This window comes from Papaver somniferum, chromosome 10 (assembly GCF_003573695.1).
Source record: "Papaver somniferum cultivar HN1 chromosome 10, ASM357369v1, whole genome shotgun sequence".
Taxonomy (NCBI): Eukaryota; Viridiplantae; Streptophyta; class Magnoliopsida; order Ranunculales; family Papaveraceae; genus Papaver; species Papaver somniferum.
Window position 1 is genome coordinate 103,578 of NC_039367.1, and position 23,799 is coordinate 127,376.

General features: G+C 34.2%; 1 long non-coding RNA gene and 1 other non-coding gene across 2 annotated transcripts; both read left to right on the forward strand.

Moving 5' to 3' along the window:
* Nucleotides 1-698: 698 nt before the first annotated feature.
* Nucleotides 699-5,187, forward strand: LOC113317852. Its single transcript, XR_003344050.1, has 4 exons — nucleotides 699-936; nucleotides 1,051-1,171; nucleotides 2,706-2,812; nucleotides 5,016-5,187. It is a non-coding gene; the product is annotated as an uncharacterized LOC113317852 (long non-coding RNA).
* LOC113319905 lies at nucleotides 3,750-3,889 on the forward strand. The gene has a single exon (XR_003345877.1). It is a non-coding gene; the product is annotated as a small nucleolar RNA snoR134 (small nucleolar RNA).
* Nucleotides 5,188-23,799: the final 18,612 nt, after the last annotated feature.

The window sequence follows — 23,799 nt, forward strand, 5'->3', positions numbered from 1 at the left end:
ATGGAGGAAACGGTTTCACGTCATTGAAGTTTCTTTTTATTTGCCATGTGCTCAATTGATTTTTATCTCGAGATTGACATGGTCATGATCCATTGTCAGTGAGTAGATTTCAAGTTTATGCATGAGTTGTTGAAAAACCCAATGGTGCTATGTCCAATTTGAGATCGATATACACTCGACAAAGCACATTAAATCAATCACAATCGTGATCAATCAAAAATCAATAGCTATCAAGCTCAAAATTTATCTCAGCCATATCTTAAGTTTTCTAGGCAACCACCATTGTAAGCTTAAAGTTTATTTTATGATCCTTCTTGAGCTTTCGTCATTGTGACCAACAGCTACAAGAACATATCTTGATTTTCACTGAGCGCCGTAGTGCGAAAGACGATGTTGCCCAAAGATAAAATCCTGGTGCCCTTAGGTTGTAAGACTGTCCCAGATAATTGGCGTGGTTATAAAATGTGGCTCTAAGAATTGACGTTTAGTCCCAAAGTTACTGGGATTGGGACGCTTTAGTCCTCTCCCCTCAATCCTAGTACTAGGAGGTCCAAATATACCAAATATTGTACGGATTAATCCAAACCTGGACGATTCAATCCAATTTAAGTTTATTCCGTGGGCAAAAATACCCCTCAGTTAAAAGTAGTTCGTGATTCCGTTTCCATGTTTTTATTTTCATATTTCATGGAAACAACTTTGAGCGAAGAAAAAAATCACAGACTAAATCTGGTCGTTTCAATGGAATTTCAATCTCGTCGTTTCAATGATAATCAAACAACAGTTGATTCATCTTTGAAATACCTAAATAATCGTCGTCAATTCCTTTTCTTTAGCATTAACTCCAAATCGATAATTATTAGCAAATCAATTTGAATATTTCATCATTTGGAAGCGATTTGAAAAATGAGAACCTGTTCTTATCATTTAATTTGAGTTAATCTCCCTCCCTCTCATAGAAAAACAGAGAGAAAAAGTCTTTATACTCCTTTTCATTTTTATTAGATCTGAAGATTTAGAGAAATAATTTTTGTTTTGGTTCATGGACAGATTTACCGAGCACGGATCTAATGCGTTTGGAGAAGATGTCATTTGTTCCGCTTATATTTCCGTCAGATCTGCTCATAGGACTGGTTCTTATCTATGAAATATTGACTCCTCAATTCATGACGTAAGTACTAGTAATAATAACCTAATTTTTATATCAAATATCATTCTAATTTGATTTTTGGTTTTGATTTTATGAGCATTCGACTCGGAATCTGTTATAATTTTCGTTTGAATTTTTATTAGCAGGTTAATTTTTTTGTAATTCGGCTGGTCTTGTTTAGTTGTGAATGTGTCGGTAGTAGATTAGGAATTTATGGTGTATTTTCTTATAACAAACCATGAGAAATTTGTGTAAAATATTCTTCTCCCATTTTATTTTATTTCTTAAGGTTCTGAAGTTTTGGTACTCACAAGACTCAAGTCACATTCTGAGAATCTTTGGTTTTTGTTCTATACTTTAGATGAGCTCATGCTTAGAACTTGTTAGTTTCTATTAATTTGATTTTTAGCTCTGACACCGAAACTAAAAACTGTCCTTGATATCCTTGTGGGTGGATGCACCAACTTGCAGTATCATTATTTTTCTGCCATTTATGAATATTAATTTAATTTAGCTCCGTTATTATCTCCATTGGAAAATTTTCGTCTTTGCATTGAAGAATGTAATAAATCTATATTCTTTGCCACTACATGTGGTGGTTGAGATGACTTTACTAATTATTAGAGATGCATCAACGATACTACTATTGAAATTTCATATTTTTCGGTAATGTGTACATAGTTGTACATCTCCTATTATTAGCGTGTACATAAATTTAAACCTGCTATTGTTAACGTGTACATAAATGTACTATACACATGTTGATACTGAAATCTAAAACTTCCAGGTTCAAAGGTATTACTGATCTCCTTCTTGGTTTAGGGGCAGGTAACTTAGATAAAGGATTTCTTGTTGGTTGATATTATATTAGTTGGATTATTATATTCCGGATTAATTGTTTGGACAAACTTTAATGAACATTAATCAATTACATCACACTTGAAATGCAAATATGATGCAGAATAGTGATGTTATGTTGTATGCATAAATAAATTTCGGAAGTTTTACATGAGTGATTCTGGAGCTAGTCTCGATGAGGCTGTATCCTGGGTAAAAGTACGAGCTTTTGATAATACGGATAAAGTATGTATCTACCCAGTGTTTTCATTTCTTTTCTTAGTCTATTTACTTGGATAGTGAGCTTTAAATGTTCGTACCACAATAATTTGACATGGATAACATAATTTAGATTCAAAATTGTTTTTAAAATTATGATCCTGGAATACGACGTGATACTCTAAACACTTTTGATTTTGATTTTGAATTGTTAACGTGCGCACAGTGGTACACATGATTCTTAATGTGCACATAACTGTACATATGTTGATTGGTAATGTGCACATAATTGTACACATGTTCAAACTTGCAGGTGTGGTCATAGTTGTACACATGTACTGGGTGTACAAAGTTGTACACATGTTAATTGTTAAAGTGCACACTGGTGTACACATCCTGATTATTAATGTGTACATAGTTGTACATCTATCAATTGTTAATAGTACCGAACCGTATTAGACCTTGATACATCTTTGACATCAATCTTTTTTTGTAGCAGATGCATGAATCAGTTGGCCGCAGCTAATGAAGATTGTTGAACATGGATACTACACATAGATGATTACCTTTTGCTTAATCTATTTATAAATGGTGGATATCACTAGCGTAAGTTTATTTATCTTTTAAGTTTAGTATCTTTATTGTTTGACTTCTATTATGGAATTCAGTGGAGACAAATTATTTTGCACTCAAGTGAGCTTCATAAGAAAAACCTTCGCAATTGAACTCTAAAACTTACTTGGAGTACAATTGACCTTAGTAGTGTTGTGCATGATATCTGGGTTGATGATATGTTATCCTTCAAACATTTTAGGTATAATTTGGTTTTATATGTATATGTATCAAATTTAGGGACTCATAAGCTTAAAAGGATAGAGCGCCCAAGCTTATCAAGGTTTGTGTAGGTCGATGGTTAAAATACATATGAGTTTCTATGTTATGTTATTCAATATGGGTAGCTTTATTGGGGGTTTTATAGATGATTCAACTTATATGTGTGTACAAACTGGTGACCTTGTCTTTTCTCATTAATGGCCTGTTTTGTGGGTATGTATGTTGGATTTTCTGGATTTTGTAGATGTGTACATAGTTGTATACCATTGTACGTATCCCAAATATATTGCAAGTTTTGTAGTTACATTTTCTAGGTTTTGGTAGATGTGTACTAGTTGTACACCATTGTCATGTCTCATTGATATATGAGAAGGATGATGGTTCAAATCCATCTGAGTTTCCATGTTATGTTTATCCAATATGGATATCATTGGTGCCTAGGTAGACGATTATATGCATGTTTTTTAGGGGTGTACATATTGGTGCACCCGTGTAATTCCTATGAAAAAATAGGTTTATGTGTGGTTATGAAAGATCAATTTTATGCATGTTTCGCATGGGTGTACATATTGGTGCACCTATGTAATTCCCGTGAAAAAATAGGTTGGTTTCCGGTTTTCAATAATTTAGGGACTCAGTATTAACTTAGTTGTTGAGTGCGCACCTTCTACATCTATTTGTTCATTTTTTTTGTATTTTTTTGTATTATCTGCATGTTGCTCCCAGGCTTCTCTGAAATATACGATGACGAAAAAATCCCCAATGCTCATGCTAAATTTTTGCCATTTAGTGTTGCAAGTTTGCTTAGTTCTTCAACATCTTATTTGTGCCAAAATAACTGCCACATTTCCTTATTGTTTCAGGGAGTAGTATTAAAAGTTGCTTATCCAGTTAAGGTTTCGTAGAAGTCATGTTCTGGTTTGATTTGATTCTATATCAACTGCACAAATGATTAACATGCTAATGATGATAGATTTTATATCTTAGTGGATTTCAGTGAGATTTTATCAATGATCTTATTAATCTACTTACAGAGCTTGCTTCAAAGTTATACTCTCCCAAGGTGTTGGGTTTTTTATAGGTGTGTACATATTAATTTGATAAGTACAACCTTCGTTTAATGAAATAACATATTTATTCTTAATGTGTACATAATTATACAATGTAGATAGCTAATGTGTATATAGTTGCACACTTGTTGATTGTTGAATGATTTGTGTTGTGCATGTTTTACAGGGGTGTACATATTGGTGCACCTGTGAAAATCTTATGAAAAAGTACAATTCCCTTGTTTTACAATGATGCACATATTGGTGCACCTGTGGGAAGTAACTCCCATGAAAAAATAGGTTTGTGTGCGATTGTGAATGATTAGCTTTATGCATGGTTTGAAGCGGTGTACGTATTGGTGCACCTCTATAATTCCCATGTAAAAGTAGGCTTGTGTGTGGTTATGAATGATCGTTTTTATGCATGTTTTGCAGGGGTGTACACATTGGTGCACCTATATAATTCCCATGAAAAAGTGTGCCCGAGTGTGATATGAATGATCGATTTTATGCATGTTTTACAGGGGTGTACACATAGGTGCACCAGTGTATTTTCAATGAAAAGTAGGTTTGTTTGTGGCTATGAATGATCGGCTTTAGGAATGTTTCACAGGGATGAATATATTGATGCACCAATATACTTTTCATGAAAAAGTAGGTCTGGGTGTGAGTATGATTGATCTGTTGTGCATGTTAGTAATCTCGTTTTTGGTAAAGTGCAATGAATCACTGTACTGGGATTTTTCGAAGCCATATTAAGTTTGTGAAGTAATGCCCACATGGATTGTGTCTATGACCTTAAACTGAGTAAATTATTATTTTGATTGTTTTCTTGTTTTGTTTTCTTATGTGGATGTTTGTGAAAGGATAATCACTTTCTTTTCAAGCCGCAATTTCTTATGTTCATTGATTTGTCCTCGATGCAGGTTATCTGCTAAACTTACCTCTGCAAATCTGGATGTTATCTTACTGGAGCTTGGCGTGGTTGGTATTTTTCTCAGTCTGTGCAGATTAGGGTGGCAGTTTGGCTATCATAGACTCTGGATTTTTTGGATCTTTGAGGCGGTGTACATAATTGTACACACCAATGTAAATTAAAAAATTTAAAAAATGAAAATTATATAGTCATTTTAAAAAATGAAAATTATATGGGTACTCTTTTTGTAGCTCTCGAAAAATGCTTTCCAAATATATAAAGTTTATCGATTTTGGAAAAACGATTTAAAAGATAAATTATTTTTAATTATTTTTTATATTATTCAAAATTGCTGACATCATCATGAGTCAGTATGGACTAAATTGTAAATATTTGGCTTAAATAGTAAATAATGAGGGTTATTAGTGTACTTTCCATATTTTTGGACTAATCTGTACCTAGTTGACTCGAACTGGACTAAACTGTACATTTGGACTGATTTTTGGACTAAATCATATTTTTCCCAATGTGGCTCCCCCTAGCACTCACGTGAAGAATAAAAGAGTTGCCCCAGTGCACTCCTTATATTGATTTCTAATCTAATTTATTTCCTATGGGCATCGTTATGGGTTACCGGGCTATTAATTCCAGCTAATTTGACGGAGCAGCGAAACAACAGAGTAATTGACGCGCAAATTTACAAAAAGTTTAAGGTACAATACCGACTAATTGGACTCGACCGAATCTCGGATAGCAAGATCGGGATAATCTAACTTTGTCATTATTGAGTTTTCTAATATAATTAGATTTTTTTATCTGACTTAATTTTCTAAGTAAAAAACGTCCAAGCTAAAACTAAATATTAATTTTCAAAAGGATTTTAGGGGCACGGCCGGGGCTGTAGGCCCCGGATAATATGACCCGACTGATAAAATGCCGGAACAATAGACCGGCAAATTCCCTCCAAAAAAATAAGAAACCACGACCGGGGCTGTAGGCCCCGACTAATTTTACTCGATCAATAAAACGCTCGGATAACATGGTCGGGGTTACCTTAATTTTGTCGTGATTAAGTTTCTTAATATACTTAGATTTTTAAATAATTCAAAACGACTAACCTTAAGGCTATAAGCCCAGGTTAATTTGACCTGACCACCAAGGCACAGTTCCCGACGAACTTTATAGGCTAAATTCCTCAGATCTCAACCTAATCTTAGCTGGCTAATTTTAATTGGAAACTATGTTTGACCTTATATTTTCTAATCCACTGACCGTGACATAGGTCATGGCTAATATTACATGATCAAAAAAACACCGGGACCGCAGACATCCCTAAAAACAAAAACTAAAACCATAGAATAAACCATAAGTGTAAAAGAAACCATACAACACTAGGGAATCCTCAAGGGGAAACAGACCTAAATAATTTGACACTACCAACAAAACCCTATGAAATCCACAAAGGGCCACGGCCGGGGCTGTAATCCCCGGCTAATTTGACCCGACCAATAAAACACCAGGGTATTCTCAAGGGCTCACGACATGGGGTGTAAGCGTCGGATAATTTGACACAACCACAAAACACAAAGGTTGCGGATGCAAACTAACTTATAGGCTTGATATTTGATAGTTATAATTTAATCAGTTTTGTTAATCATTAAAAAATTGGGAGAATACTGACCAGCTGACCAAACAACAACAAAAAATAGAAAAAGGTTACGACCGGGGTGATACCTAGTATATATATATATATGAGGAAGGATCTCTTCACACTTTTATTCACACATTGGACGTAGTTTTGTGGATAAAAATCAAACCATTACGAATTTGAAACCAATATCTTAGGGATATGTTCCTCTTACAAAAATCTACGTTCTCACCGGAAATGAGCATATTCCGAAATGTATAACATCATCATCTACAACTTTGAAAATGAATCGCTGCAAATCAACATATTTTTAACCATTGAAATTTATAACGGTAGATGATGGTGTTATACATTTCGGAATGCGCTAATTTTCAGTAGGCATATAGAGCTTTACAAGAGGAATATATCCCAAAAATCTTAGTTTCAAATTCATTACCATTTGGTTTTTATTCACAAAATAGGATCCCAAAATATGAGATAGTGGAGAATTAAAGTGTAAATGGATCCCTCCTATATATGCAAACATCGTCTTCAATCTCATATCTACAGGGAAATCGAAAAAAACATAGAATATCGTTACACTTAGAAATTGGCCTAAGCATTCCAATACCCGGACCTTAACGGCCTTACAACGCGAATAAAGCCCTTTTTTCTCTACGACTTCAACATGTTCCTCTACGCCTCTCTATTTTCTCTTACAAACCCGGATGAGAAAAGCCTCCACAACCTAAGTAGCAACTGAAAAGGGTATAAGTAACTCAAATGTACGAAGAGTGAAAGAAAAAAGTAAAAGAAACAGTACAAGTTGATCAGTATTTTTGCATGACCGACAGCAGGGCCAGCAAGACAGGAACAGTTTAGGAATTTCCTCGATCACTAGATCAAGAAAAACGAAATTCTTCAACAATACCAGCAGCCTCCATTAATTTTTCCTTTTGACAACCTTTTACGTTTCAGGTCTGTAACAACACACTTGACTTGTTCCATTGATATCTTTATTTTTTTAAGTCAGTATTTAATGGAAACATAACATATGAATTAAAGTTTGTTTACTTGTCTCTAGTATCGATGATTTGGTCATTATACTATGATCAAAGTATCAAGAAAAATACACTAGTTGTTTTGTACAACTTGAATATATATGGAGTTACAAAATATAATTAATCCATGACATAAAAAAACATCCAATTATATGCAGAAGATCGTGAAATATACGAGTACTTATTCAATTTACACATAGGTCGATTAGGTTATTTCCGGTTGGCGGAAACTAGATTTTTATAAAGAAAAAAGTATATTTTATGGCTATTTTACTGTAAAATAGAGAATTAGAAGTTTTATTAATTTTTATGCACCTCATGTGGTGTTCATCGAAACAGAAACAAGATAAATCTGAATGGTCTTCGTTCGAAAATTGAGAAAAATTTAACTTAACATATAGCTCTGGTGCTACGGGTATTCTTTGTTCGTTTTATTGTGAGTGAAAGTTTCAAGTTGGGAAGGAAATACTGAAGAGGGAAGAAAGAACTTGGGTGTTGTGCCCAACTTTTTATTTCTCCAAGGGTGGTCTCTAATTTTAACATTTAAAATCACTAGAACACCGCTGCCATGATATGGAGGGTTGACCGAAGAAAAACGAAACACCCTTGATTGTATATCGTTTTATATATCGTTCTTTGTATGAATGTCATTTTTGAGGCATATACATCGTTTTAGTAGTTGCATAACCAAAATAATGGATGCATTCTTTGTGGTGATTTCATAATTGGTTATGCGTTTTTTCTAATGATATTTTTAAGCATATACTACATCTGTTTCAGAAAAAGAGACACTTTCACAATTTTATTTTTGCTTAAAAATAAATCAAATTAAAAAAGTGAAAATATCACTTTTTCTGAAACGGAATGAAAATATCATTTTTGTCTAAAACGAAATGTGAAAATATTACTATTTCTTAAAGGGAAATTTAGTCACTTAAACTAATTGTTTCTTTCATTCATTTATAGAAGGTAACAGGTAACTCATCATCCTTGATCACTTTGAGTACTCTTTCATTTTATAAAGAGTCACTTAAACTAATTGAAAGTTGAAAGTTTAACCTTTTCTTGTTTTACAAACATTAGGGACATGGCAGAACCAAAGAAACAATGGATCATGATTTGAAGTCAGTGCCATTACACTATAATTTGGGACAAATGATATATGATTGGAGACGTGACAAAATAAATATATTAGATCAAAATGCGTCATGATTGTGGTATTCATATATTTGATAATCTATTGAAAGTATCATCTCACTTACTGTTAAAAGATGGTTCTTGGTAGCAATGGCATGAAGGGAAAAGAAGGTTCGAGGGAGAACAACTCGGGGAAAGGAAAATGGATTTTCATTTCTATTTGGTATTTACTGTGGAACCACATAACTAATTGATTATTTATATTCTTCCCCGTTATCTTACGAGGATTTGCCCCATTTTTAAATTATAATAATTGAATAGACTAATTTATTTTTATCTTTTAACGTTTAAGCTCCATGAACTTTTCCAAAAGATGGTGTCATTCGGCCGCACTACCACGAGACAAAGTTCGAACATCAACAGGAAACACATCAATGCGGTGGACTCGTTGACTAAGGCAACCATTCGAAACATTTAGCACATGTACCAACATAAACAACATATAATTAGGCCTGTCAACGGCACTTAACGTAACAAATAATGGCTCTGCCGCTACCTTTGCCGTTTAAATTAGAGGTTAACCGTTATCCGTTAAATGCCGACGGAATTGTAAAATCCAAAACCATTGTCGTTACGTCGGACTTATCGGCTAACGGTTAATTTTCCGGTATTAACCGGTATGTCATAGGACAACACAAAAGCAGGTTTAAAACACAAAGTTTTTGCAAAAGAAAAGACAAAGGGATGCCAACTGCATCTGCAACTGCAAATGCATTCCTCCATCTCCAAATTCTCCACTGCCAATGCCAACTGCATTCCTCCTTAGTCCTCAACTTCTGCATTTTGAAAGGAAAATGAAAAGTGTTAGACAGTGATGTCAGTGAAGCAACTTAAGTTGGCAAAGTGGCAATGTCAGTGCAATAAGCCAATAAAAGTAGCAATGTCAGTGCAATAAGCCAATAAAAGTGGCAATGTCAGTGCAGTCACAACTATCAGTAAAGCTAGTAAAATATTAAGATATAAGGAAACTTACCAGTAACACAACTATTGCTCTCACTGAGAGTGAGATCTGGCAGCCAATCACCCAAACAAAGCAAAGCTTCAACAAGATCTGGAGCTAATAAACTCCTGTGAGATGTGAGAACTCTGCCACCAATACTAAACATGGATTCTGATGCTACACTTGTCACTGGAACATCTAATACATCTCTTGCAATCCTTGAGAGAATTGGGTACTTAGCAGAATGATTCTTCCACCAACTTAAGATATCAAACCTCATTTCTTCAGCAGCTGTGCCTTTAGGAAGAACTGGTTCTGCTAAGTATGTCTCCAATTCTGACTTCTCAACCTCAAACATATTGTTTTCCATAATGAAATCATCATAACCAAATCCATATGATGTTGTTGTACTTGTACCTGCACAGCTCTCAAATGCAGTTGAATGCATTGCAGTATCAAAATAATCTGGAGCTGTAGTGTTTGTTTCATAAACACAGAAAAGAGCATTGAGTGCAAGCTCAAATTTGTTATAGTGACTTTTATAGTGATCCACACCATATACTCTCTTCATAACAAACTCCACCCATTTAGCTTTGTACCTAGGATCTAAAACAACCCCAATGCCCATCAAAGTGTTACTTTCTTTCCAGTAGCTATCAAATTTCATCCTCATATTATTGGCCATGTCTCTGATGTACTCATGCTGACTTGATTCCCATATCTTAATGCATCTATTAACTTCTTGCACCCCATTATAATATAAATTTTCTGTGGGATACTTAATCCCAGCAAATTTGGTTGAAATGACATCAAACAATTCCAAACATTCACATATGTGTACTCCTTGTTCCCACTCCTTAGAGTTTGATAGTATCTTGAAGTCATTATCTAAATCAGCTAGCCTAACAAAAGCTTGTCTCAGAAAGATTGCATCCTTTAGCATCTTATAGGTGGAGTTCTACCTGGTATCCACATCTAAACCCACAGACCTTGAAGAAGGAAGCTTAACTTGAGCAATAGAAAATTCAAATCTCTCTTTTCTAGCCTGACTTGCTTTGACATATTTTACACACTCTCTAACTGCATCTATAAATGGAGCAGCCACTCTCATTCCACACCCTACAATCAAGTGTAATACATGAGTACTACACCTCATTTGGAACATATCCCCATTAAGAACTAAACAGTCTTTGCTATCAAGCCATTTCTTCAGATGGTCCATCATAACATTGTTGGAGCTAGCATTGTCAGCAGCAACAGCAAAAAGCTTAGTATCTATGTTCCAATCTAGGCATACTGATTTCACTACAGATGCTATAACTTCTCCAGAATGTGGTGATGGCACTAAAGTATATGCAAGTGTTTTCTTAATCAGTTTCCAATCATCATCTATGTAATGCATTGTCACACAACAATAACCATCCTTTGTATGCTTACATGACCACATATCTGTTGTTAAACTACACTTAGATGTAATTGTCTCAAATTGGTCTTGTAATTCTTTTTTGAACTCAGTTCTTAGTTTCATGATATCTTCCCTAACTGTATTCCTAGTGTAAAGTTTAGCAGCAGGATTTAAAGACTTCACAAACTCAACAAAATATGGATGCTCAACTATAGTGATTGGATAACCATGTTTAGCAATCATTTTGGCAACTAGTATCCTAGTAGCATCAGCATCATACTTCCAATTATCAATCTTAGTTTGTGCATTACCTGTTCTAACTGTAGTAATCTTTGTTTGTCCTTTCTTGTTTGCAGGCTTTTTTTGGCAAGTTTTGGCATGGTAGTGCAATTTGCTGGTTCCTTGGCTACTGGGTGCAGTCATTCTCTTATTACAATGTTTGCATTTAGCTACAAGTATCCCAATCTCCTTACCTTTTACCATCTTCTTTTCAGTTAACCTTTAAAAATCATCCCAAACATCATACCTTACTGCACGCAGTTTCTTCTTTGCTTCAGCTATAATTGGATCTTCATCTACTTCTATTTCTTCTACTGCTTCTTCTGTTGCAACAGCAGCAGGTGTTGATTGAATTCCTGATTGTTGAACTTGATATGCATAAGGTAATTCAGATACAACTGAAAGTGATTGAGAGGGATGACTTCTTTTTGATGAACCAACGCAATTGGATGCTCCTCTTTCGCTTTGGGTCATGATTAATTTCACGAATTGAAAACCCTAATTTCAATTTTCAGAAACCCTAAATTGAAAATTTAGTTTTTAGGATTGAAATTAAACTCGAAATAAAAAGTACAAGATAACCCTAGTTTTCTAATCGAATGAAGATGATGATTTTGCTCGAATTGAAAGGAAGGAGATGACCCTAGTTTTCTAATCGACTGAGGGGTGAGTTTTTCTTCTCTCGTTTGTGAGTTGAAGAACAGAAGAAGATGAAAATGATGTTCATTCGAGTATAATAACCTAGGTATAGATGAATGTTACACGTGCTAGGCACACGTTAGCGGTTAACGGAACTAAGGCTAACGGAAATAGGTCTTTCGTTGCCGTCACCGTCGGATAAAATTAACCGCTACATTATCGGTAACGGATAACGGATATAATGGAACTAAACGTAACGGCAACCGGGTAATCGGATTCGGCTAACGGTTAACGGATTTCCATTGACAGGCCTACATATAATCTATTTGCAGAATTAGGATTTATTTCCAAGCAGGAAACTTCTCACTTAATGCATTACATTTCTTGATTAATAGTTTAATTTATCTTCCCATACAAAAACAAATAATGAAAAAGACATGATTAAGAAAAAGACATGCCTGACAAACACCAACATGCCACTTGAGGGCTAACTACGCACAACATAGAAGCTCACCTGGGGTGCCACTCGAGTGATAAAAAATAGAAGTGCAACACATGCTTTCTATCATAACTCAACAACAAAGAAATGATTTAATGCTGGAAAACTATAGTATAAACCGGAAACTGGGTAATTTGTCAAAATATTTTCAAAACATGGTTCTAATGGACGAGTAAAAATTAGTACGGATGAAATGGACATAGAAAAATAGCAAAGATGAAATTGGATTCATATTGGCTTAAACTTAGAAAATAGCGAGGATGAAACTGGATGCATCCTGATATAAATTAAAAATAAGAAAAAGTATTTGAAAATGGGTAGGATGAAACTGTTTACATCCTGGCTATTTTTATATTTTTGCCCATTTAAACAGTATCAAAATATAGATGTCTTTTCACCTAGGAATTATTGATTTTGGTCTTTTTAACCAATTTTGTGAGTATAAACTATGGCTTCCGTTTGTTACGGAGTGGAGCATGAAAAACACACATGCTTCTTCTATTTTCTCGGACCAGTTGATAAGAAGCTTCCTAATACGTAATTATAATTTTAAAAGAAATCTCTTTCTACTGACACTACATACGATACATAGTAACCCCAAACAAACTCATTATTAGTTAAGGCCTTAAGAATCCGTAGATATAGAAAACGGACAATTATATGAAAAATAAGCATAAAGAAATAACTCAATTTAAGTTTCCTGATCACCAAAATAAATTTCAATTAATTTATGATCTGCCACCATCAAATACAATTCACTACGATTGTTCTCATATTGACCTCCACAAAGGGCCTTCTCCCCTTTAGAAAGAAATTAAAAAAAGAAAATATGAGATTGATAACAAAGCAAGAGATTGAAATTTTTTTATTCTACCAAGTGTGAACATATAAATTACGATGGTTTCTACGTGTTCACATACAATATTCGCATTTCATATAAAATCAATGGGAGGAATGAAATATGTGTAACATGATAAATTCGAAGCCTATCAGATTCTGAGCCTTCGGGCTCGTCATTATCTGGCCGTAGAGGGATAGATGAAACGATGCATACAGTCAAAACACAATAATAAAACAGAAGGTAAAGTGCTGAATATAAATGAGACTATGATTTAGTGGTTCAGCACTAAGGCCTACGTCCATGGGGGTTGGGGTTTCACTATGTATTCAGAGGTTACAAAGATAGTCAAGTGACTTTGAGTGTCGAATGAAGCCAGAGAAGAAATGTAACTCATACTTACTCTAACAATTTCTCTCTCCTAAGCTTTCTTACTCTAACTAGAAAATAGTCGACCCCCCCTCTCTCAGTGAAGAGGGATATTTATAGGGGTAAAACATGGGGTCCACTATCAGAGATAGTTGCAACCTTATATTCTTGTTCTTCGAGCTGATCCCGATGGTGTCTTCGTTCTCGACCGATGCCCCCAGCGGTCACACAAGGTAACGATGGGTCGTCTCTTTCTCCTTCACATGTTAGTTGACACGTACCCTATGTTTAGGGTGTTTAATGCGGGTGGTTGTGATTCCTGCATGCGCTAGACAGGTGTCTGCGGCTCCCGTCACATCCGTGTCAGTAATTCCAATCTCCACCATTGATCTTAGGTCCTCCTCGAGATGGGATAAAGTAGATCTTTGGGTTTTCTCAGTACTTCTCAGTGGATCAATACTTCAGTGCTCCCAGGTTCTTAACCGTCGGATCAACTCGATGATGATCATGAATAGATGATAAATGTCCCTTGGATGTGAGAACGTGGCATCGCGCCTTGATGTCTCGAGCTATGCGTCCTCCACGTGTGATTCTTTCGGCACGTGGCAAATGATGAATTATGTGTATACACCAAGAAAGATAAAAAAAGTTCTGTTTAAGGAACATCATCAGTTGAACTATAGAGAAAATAACATGCGACGGCTCAGTATCCTTATAGCAAAGCTATCCAGCTTCTAAACGTCTACAACATTATTGAGCACAGTTTGTTAGATTTTTATAAATTGATCAAAAATGACATGGACATCATTGATCTAACTAATAATATAAAATTAATTAATGATTTAAAAAAATCAAAATATAAAATCTACATACCAAAATCATAATTGAAACAATGTTTACGTGGTTCGGTCATCTCGACCTACGTCCACGGAGAATCCCATAAGGGTGAGTTATATTGATCATCAGAATTTGAATATTCTGATATTAGAATTACAATTACATTTGCACTTGAGTTGAAAAGATGAAAAATGTAATCCTTCTAAATATTAAAATATACTTATTAGAATCTAAAAGATTACACTTTTCTAAATATCTAATGTTTTATTCATGTGCACGTGATCACCTCGGTCCCTTCAATATATATGTCATATATTCCAATTAAGTTGGACACGGAGAAAATTGTGGTATACAACCTGAACAATCTCTTGAAAAGAATCTTGAACTTAAATCTTGTTGTTGAAACTTTTTATTATTGACTGTTGTATTTGATCTTTGGGCCACCACACTTTACTTGATGGTTGATTTTCTTAAGCAACTAAAATAAATATCAATAACATTTTTTCTAGGATGCAACAAAAATATAAAGTTTGTTACAGGGCCTACGGCCCATGGATGTGCGGTCCAATTAGATTCCTAGGGTTGTATATAAAGGAAACTATGTAATGTAACTACTATAATCTCGTAATAAGATTGTTCTTCTCCTTCCTCTTATCTTTCTTTCTTTCACCTATAATTCTCCTAAAACACGTTATCATGCACCAATTATACCGCTAGCTGACGATAACGTGGTAATCAAATAAGCTAAGTTTGATTGACTTTTTCCTATATGTATTTTTTTTCTTTTCCCTAGAATCAAATTGCAAGGAATTGATTTGATTTTTTAATCTGTTTTGTACCATATTGATTGATTAGAAAGAAAAAAAAAATCTATACTTTATACCATGATCTTTTTTTTTCTCCATGATCTTCTATTTTGTTCAAATCAGTAATGCGAATATATACTATCTTACCATATGAATATATGATGATTATTATACACAAAACAGTTTCAAAGCAATTATTATATAATAATATTCATATTTGCATGCAATGTTTGATTCGAAATTACCGTGATGTACTTGATCTGAAGGTTGTTTGTGCGTCAGTTGTGGAGATCTCTGGTCTGAATTTTTGTTCGTCCGTTTGGAATTCAGAGAAGAAAGAAAGCCTCCCGGCCCGATCCGGCCCAGCCAACCGGTTCGACCCGGTTCGGTTCGGTTCAATTCTTTCCTGTTCCGACCTTGATTTTTTTTTTTCGGCCGTGCACGATCAAAGTCGTTCTGGTTTTGTGTATATGAAGTTGGAACCAAAGTATGAGGTATGTAATTGTAACCTGGGTTTATACATTGAATACTTGCTAGGCTTATTTATTTTATTTTAGAACATGCCTAGTTTTGTTTATTTTATTTTTAAGATAAGTCCACGGCATATAAATGGTCAATTTAAATTATGATTGTTGATGGCGATCATTAAGAATTTTGATCTTAATGATATTTTGTTCTCTTGAATATGATATTGGCTATAGTTGAATGGTGTATTTTATTCAATTGGTTGTACCAACTCAATTCCAATGTATTTATTTTGGGTTCAGAAGTACTTGAACACCATGATTACGTACTTGATATTGTCTCCCCAGATTTGATAGTTTCGTGGAATGTAATCCACGTGCTTGACTATTAAAGAGTTAGTAGTTTCAAAAGAGTTGCAAATAAAATCACATGTATTCCAATTTTTGTGGAAGAACTCACAAAAGATGATATGAATCAGAAAATTTCCATTTCTCTACTTCATTCATGATACGTACGAACCAGCATATGTTGAAGTATGACAACAAGAGAACTATTTTTAGTAATTTATTCAACCTAAAGTAATTGGTTGACATGTATAGTGAGATTCTCTTGGCTTGTTGAGATAAAGAAATTTCTCAAATTAAGCTAAATGTAACAAAATTAAAAATGGAAAAGAACCCCAAAGTAATGAGGGTTAGACGTACCAACTCATATAAAGCATGTGAAAATGGACATATGTATCATGAGACAAAGACGTACTTTTTTCTTCGGTAGTAATAACACCAATACACAAGTATCAACCGAGTATGAGATCAACTAAAATGTAATCGTATCTCCCATCATAAGAGTTGGAAATGCACATGGTCTTAGGTGTTAGTATATACAATGTAATGTGTGTATCATAGTAGCAACCAATTTTCACATCAACTTTAATGGAAACAAGAACTTTGTCGGTCCAATTGATTATCTTATTGAGTTGAACCAGATCCAATGTCTGCCGTTATGGAATGAAAATACGAGACATAAATTCTCTAAAGCACTTGAGATATATTGGGTGACACTTATATATATTCACCCTAAAGTACTTGAGATGAATCCCACTTTTATTACGTAATAAGGCCAAACCACTTATTAAAACTCTCAAGATCCAAGTGTCTAACTCATAGTTGTTTTTTCTTTCAAACTTTTTCCTTATAATGTGACTAGGAGTATTGGATCATCGAGCGAAACACTACATAAAATTTGTTTCCAAGATAGAACAAAGATTTCACAAAATCTCTACATGTACCAAGAGATAATCACACCTTGTTAAATTCCACAGAAACCCATGCAAGTGGATATCATGTGGAAACTCACAGTGATTAGAATGTAATTAAATGCATCTTTTATAGTCTCTAATGTATTAAAGAAACTAGTGAGTCAATCTGGTGAAATGTAAATCACTAAAGTATTTGGATTATTCAATCCATATTGACTCCGACGATGAAATGTTGGAATTGACTCATACAGGCTTTGGGCATAACCATAAATCCACATTGGTTGTGATATGATGGTCGTTTTGAAAGGACTCATACGACCATCAATTTATTTGAGTGAACAAAAATCGGAGAAAGATTGACAGAATGTGAAATGACGGCATAGCACTCAATAAGTGTTTTCTAAAGTACTAGATACACAACCTCCTTCCCCCACCCCAATTTTCGCCCATATTCACAAAGTCTTAAGTAAAACAGGATCCAGACCATCCTAAGATGAAAATGGTAAACAATCTTTATTACAAAGAAAACAAGGTGATTTAGAAAAATATTACTGCAGAATGCGGACCATTAAAGTGACTTATGGCTTTGGTGAATGTTTTGACATTTTGGACTAGTTATAGTTCCTAAGAAGTTTTGCATTTGGAAAAATACTAGCACACATTATACATGTAACGGATCACCACCCCTTGTAAATGCTAGCTAGTGTACATCAAAAGGACGTGATGGTTATTGCATAATTAATAGGATCAAGAGCATCCTATACCTTATGGTCTCGCAAAGGCTATCATCAAAAGGTTACAGATGGTGCCTAAGGCATGATTATGCATACAAACCTACCTTTAACTGCTTGGGAATATGCAATATTACACGCATCTTCACTTATTCGTTTCCACAATTGGTCAACCATTCTTTGCCTACCAGTTGGTAACTGGATATAAGCCTGACATTTTGTGTTCTTACGCATTTTTGGTTGCACTATATATGTTCCCTTACGAATCCACATCGTACTATGATGGGTCATCAAAATGATTAAGTAACTATGTTGGAAAAGAATTTCCAACGACAATCCGTATTTTAAAACCTTTGGCAGGAGATTTCTTACCGCTAGATTTGTGGGTTGTCATTTTAATGAGACAGTCTTCCCATTGTTAGGGGGAGATAAGCAAAAGTATTTTCTAAGGGAACTAGAGGAACTTTCGTGGTGTGTTCCAACTGTGTCTCACATTAAAAAATATTGCAAGTTGCGTAAGATTTCAAAGTGTACATGCTTTTATGAGTTAGGTAAGATTACATACATGTTACTCAAAATATTCACCAAGTTTATAAGAAAATATAACATGCTCACATTCGTTAATAACTCATTGATTTCTTAAAAGCATGACAAAAACTCATATTTCAAATATTCAAAATTTAATTCATGTTATGATAAAATTGCAATATTGTGCTCAAACATTTTATCTACAACATATCATTTGTAGTAATTCAATGGTCAAATTCAACAAGTATCTAATCTCAATCTAGGAGGAAACTAGATTCTTTCTCATTTCTTAAGTATGAACATTTTTAATAAAATTTTTCTATCCGAAGTAAACTTTGAGACCATACCCATACCGAAAATCCTAGTGAAGTGAGTATATCTCAACACCACTTTCTTTCAAACGATTTGGTTCAACTTTTGAAACATAACCTATCAAAACAAACATGGTGTAAAATACCAATATATACCAAGCTCTCACTGTATCCACAATTCATATTAACTTAGCTTGAAAATCGTTGTTGATAACATTTGATATCCCTGCAATACCATGCAAGAATAGCAAATAAATTCATAATCAATATTATGTTCATTTCTTGGTGAGAGTTGATATTCACATTAGTTTTGACTAGGTTTCTAATTATTTGGGTTTTGGGTTCGTATAAAATTTCATCTCATAAGTTCCAAACTTATATGAGTCACATGTTTATTGTCGTAGACAATAATTCTCAATATCTTGTTTCTTTAAAATTTATTCTAAGATTGAACAATCAGTTTATTCAATTTAGAATGCCATTATTTGATCACTACAATAACCACAAATAGTTCATCAAACATACCTCAATTTATTTTAAAGCTCAATTGGTTATAAACCATTGTCCATTCTTCGCACCAATAAAGAAATCAGCAACCCCATTGCTCATAACATCGTTTAGTCTCCCGCAATTTTTATTTCATTGGAAAATAAAAACTTTCTCAAGTAAGTAATTTTCACATGTCACAATCATTTATATATGATCATTTGAAACCAAAAATAAGTAAAGTATGCACTTACATAATTACTTAAAAATCAACTAAATTCAGTACTTCAAGTTTCTCAAATGCATCAATTAAAGATTCAAAATTTCTATAGTTATAACATCACAGTTTATAACTTTCCATCAAGCATATTATCAAACATATGTGGTGCACTAGTTTGATTGCTAACAATGATATTATTTTTCATTACCAAAACAAGAATATGAAGTACAAGAATCAAAGAATGACTATTTATGTAATTTCTTACATCTGTATTCTCTAAACTCAAGTATCACTTCAAATATTTAGACATACATACATAACGATTTTGGTATCACCACATCTCTCAAACTAAAACTCCAAATGGAAACTTTCAAAAATGGATTTTGTAGATAAGATCCTGATTTATAAGTTTCATGTTATATGAATTCAAATTATCTACAAAAACATTTGAGAAAACGTATCCAATCAGGATTAAATTTCTGCCTGTCAGAATTTTTCATATACGTTGTTCAGTTTTCTAAAATACTTTACAAAATATTTTTCAGATTCCAAAAATTCTGAAATTTTACGTGGAGAATCCTCATGATATCTAATACACCCGGTTAAAATTTTAAGACCCAATTCACTTTTGTGTAGGAGATAAAAATAAAACTCTACAACATGTTATAAATATTCGTTTCACATCAATATTATTTTTCTACGTTAGATATTCATGATATAAAAAATATTATTCATATTACATTCCTAGTCCCTCAAGATTAGACATAAAATTAACTTTAGGTACCAGGTTACCTAAAATCTCAAGCATCATGTTTAATCGCTAAATAAAAATTTTATCGGTTATAATTTTATAAAACGAAATAAAACAAAGATACTTATCGCATTTCAGCAATCGTTTTCATATTGATTTCCGTGGCAGAATAAATCGTCTTAAAATTGTTGGAACAATTGCTGAATTATGCCTGCAAAATAATCACAAAAAAAACATTGTTATGGCTGAGTCGCGGACTAGGTTGCTTTCTTTAAGACGTTTCGCGGCTCTGCCCAAGATTATGCAAACAGTTCTTCAATGTCGCGTCGTCCCCAGGATAAAACAGCCGAGTTCAATCTCTTACACAATCACTCTTGCACGATGAGAGAATGTGAAACTTCTACACTTCATTCTTGCTAAGAAACTCTCTAGAAAAACCAAGGATGATCACACACTTGTATTTCTTTCTCAAAAATCATTTTCTTTTAAACTCAAAAGACGTAAAAACGTAAAGCTCTCACAATAGAAAAAAGGTTTAACGACTCTTTAATTTCTTTTCATTAAAAAAAACTGATTTATAATAGCCAAGAGTTAAATAAGATTAAATGAAATGCATTAATAAGTTGTTAATTAGCATCATTAACCAATTCAACAAAAAACGGTTTTTGACATTAAAAACGAAATAAATTTATTCTTTAAAGGAATAATAAATTTTCATATTAAAACCATTTTAATGAGACACTAATTTATTGGAAATAAATAATGTTTTTAAAACATATATTCCCAACAATCCCCCACTTATATTTTTCAAAACATATAGCTAGAACGTATAGAGTTGTGCATAAGCAAAGGTGTCTCGCGACTTGAACCTTTACGTAGTGTTAATAGGCTCTCTTGAAATCCGACCATAGAGTGAACATAAATCTTGAACTCTAGGAGATAAAATTATTGCTTAACACACACGACTATACTAGTGTAAAGTCTAAAGCCAGCGCATTACGGCCATGTGCTTGTATCCCAGTTTTTATGAATGATCTAGAGAAGTTCCCATATTCTCATAGAAAGCATCCACACTTTCACATTCATATAGGTGAGTTTATCAAGAGTACTTCCTGAAAGTACCTCACTCTAAATAGATATATAAACAATCATTAAGAGTTTAAAATTTTAAAATTAAAATTGAACTCAACTTTTTTCTCACTTCAGGATGTCATGTCGTGGGATGAATTCTTCAAAAGCATGATTCTCACATCTCCATATCATTTATGACTTCGTCTAGTCCCTTTGAACCTATTTCTAGGTTGGGTATCCATCATAGATGACTCAATCTCAATGGGCATCAAACTCATCCCTAAGATGTATTCACATCTTCTTATCAATCCTTTCGTCAAAGGACTAATGAAAGCTCTTTCCATACACTATATAATCCATTCTCATAACATCAAATCTTGTAGTTGTTATTACGTTCTCAATTCTTGCAATAGCCGTGGTACTATCACATTGGATTAATATGTGTTTTCCTTTATCCACTATAGAGGAACGAATCAGTCCATCCTTTAAAGGATTCAAGTGAAAGGATGTCCAATCAGCTTCGCAATATCCTTAAAGGATTGCGGTAACCATTTAGATAGTGTATTTGTAGGTGTAAGGTGTGTTTGAAACACCTCATAGCCTTCTCAAAATTTTACCAATTTTCCATACTAGGATTGGTAAATCTGAATATAAAACCCCCAGTACGGAGGTAATATAATAAACCCCCACTACAAAAAATACTTATATATAGTCAATCACATAGAAAAGAAACATACTGAGCTACCATACTCATTTCTAGTGCAATCACAATTAATCTCAAAAACATTGGCACTAAATCAAATGAGTGAAAACTATTTTACAGTCAGACTATATATATTTCTATTTCTTTTAGAAATCTGTTTTCGTTGTAATAAAGTAGATCCAAAGAATAAAAAATTCATTTCAAAACCATACCCCAACTTCACTCAAGTCTATCATGTCAAATAGTAAATAATTATGTTCTCAATTTCATTTTCATCATATAAATTAGAAAAAATTCAACATATCACTTACGAATACAAAACAAAGAGTATTGTGCATTCAACATAATTATGTGCCCATCTCGCAGGTCCTGTTGATCGCCATTCCTCCTAGACAGGCTACCGAACACATGCCCTATGTTTCCTCGAACTTGTGGGTTTTCCCCATCAACATTCATTCCTTCGTCACCGATCACTGGTTGTTTTTCCCTTCTCCGATACAGATCTGTAGTTCTGTCACAGAAACGATCTCGTTCTCGTCCATGAACCAGGGATCTGTTATGAGCATGATCTCGACCCTGCCTGTTTCTAGTGGGTACTGCTGGGGCTGACTGAACCTCAATTTCGTGCCTTTCATCTTTGTCTCTCCTGTGTTGTTGGGAGTCGTTGTCAGAATCGTCCCTCCGTGCAGTCTATCTGATTACTTCCATAACTCGATTTGGTAAAACACGATTATCTTTTCTCGATCCCCTTGGTCGGTGCCAATGTTTGTATGGTAAAATTACTTCTACCCCAAATACGAATTTCTATGATGATTTTATTGAAGATTGACCCGCTGCTTCGATTTCCAATTGAATTGTATGGGGGGGTACTTGCAAAAAAACCCTCCGATGATATAGTCAGTTTTAGTATTTTTCACATGAGTTTTTGTGGAAAGAATTTCCTACCTTCTTTGGGTTGTAAAACGTCCATTTATATGTTTACAAATTTTCCGTTTTAGATGCAGGCATCAATTGAAATAACTGGCATTTCATGCCTTATGCAATAACTGTCCCTTGCATGCCTCATGTAGTAATGGGCCCTGCATGCCTCCCTGTCATAACTTGCATTGACTGGTCCTGCATGCTTCCAGAATCTTCCTCATGGGTTTATGGAATTAACCAAAATGAAACAAAAGGTTTCCCAAACAAATGAATATAAATCCCAAGTCCAAGAAGGAAGCTTGCCTAACCCAAGAAGAGAGTTTCCATAAGCCCACAGTTCGACTGAGAAATCCGCAAATCTAATTAGCAGGGGCTGAAATATCCAGGGGCTATGGATTTAAACTGCGTCGTGCCACACCAAACAAGTACAAGATGAACACACGAAGAGTTGATGTTGTGTAATAATACTATGATGGATCTTCAACAAGTATAAGATGAACAAACGAAGAGTTGAAGAACCAAGAAAATCAAGCTTGTCGTTTTTGCTTCTAACAAGTGCAAGCCATATGTAAAATGGTTTTTTCACTAAAATTGACAAAGGGGGAGATTTTTAGAGCACTGCTCGGTTGAAACCACTAGCGTTGGTATGTCAAGTTAGTTGTCAATTTTAGTTGTCAAAATGCATTCTTGATTTAGCATACTAAAGATAGTTTCGGACTAGATTAGGTCTAAGAAGTTGAATCGAAGCTATTCTTAAAGGATGAAGATTGAAGACTACAAGAAGACATCAACAAGTGCTTTATCAACAAAGGTATGTGATTGATTTCATTTGGATACTTGTTCAATTCTACC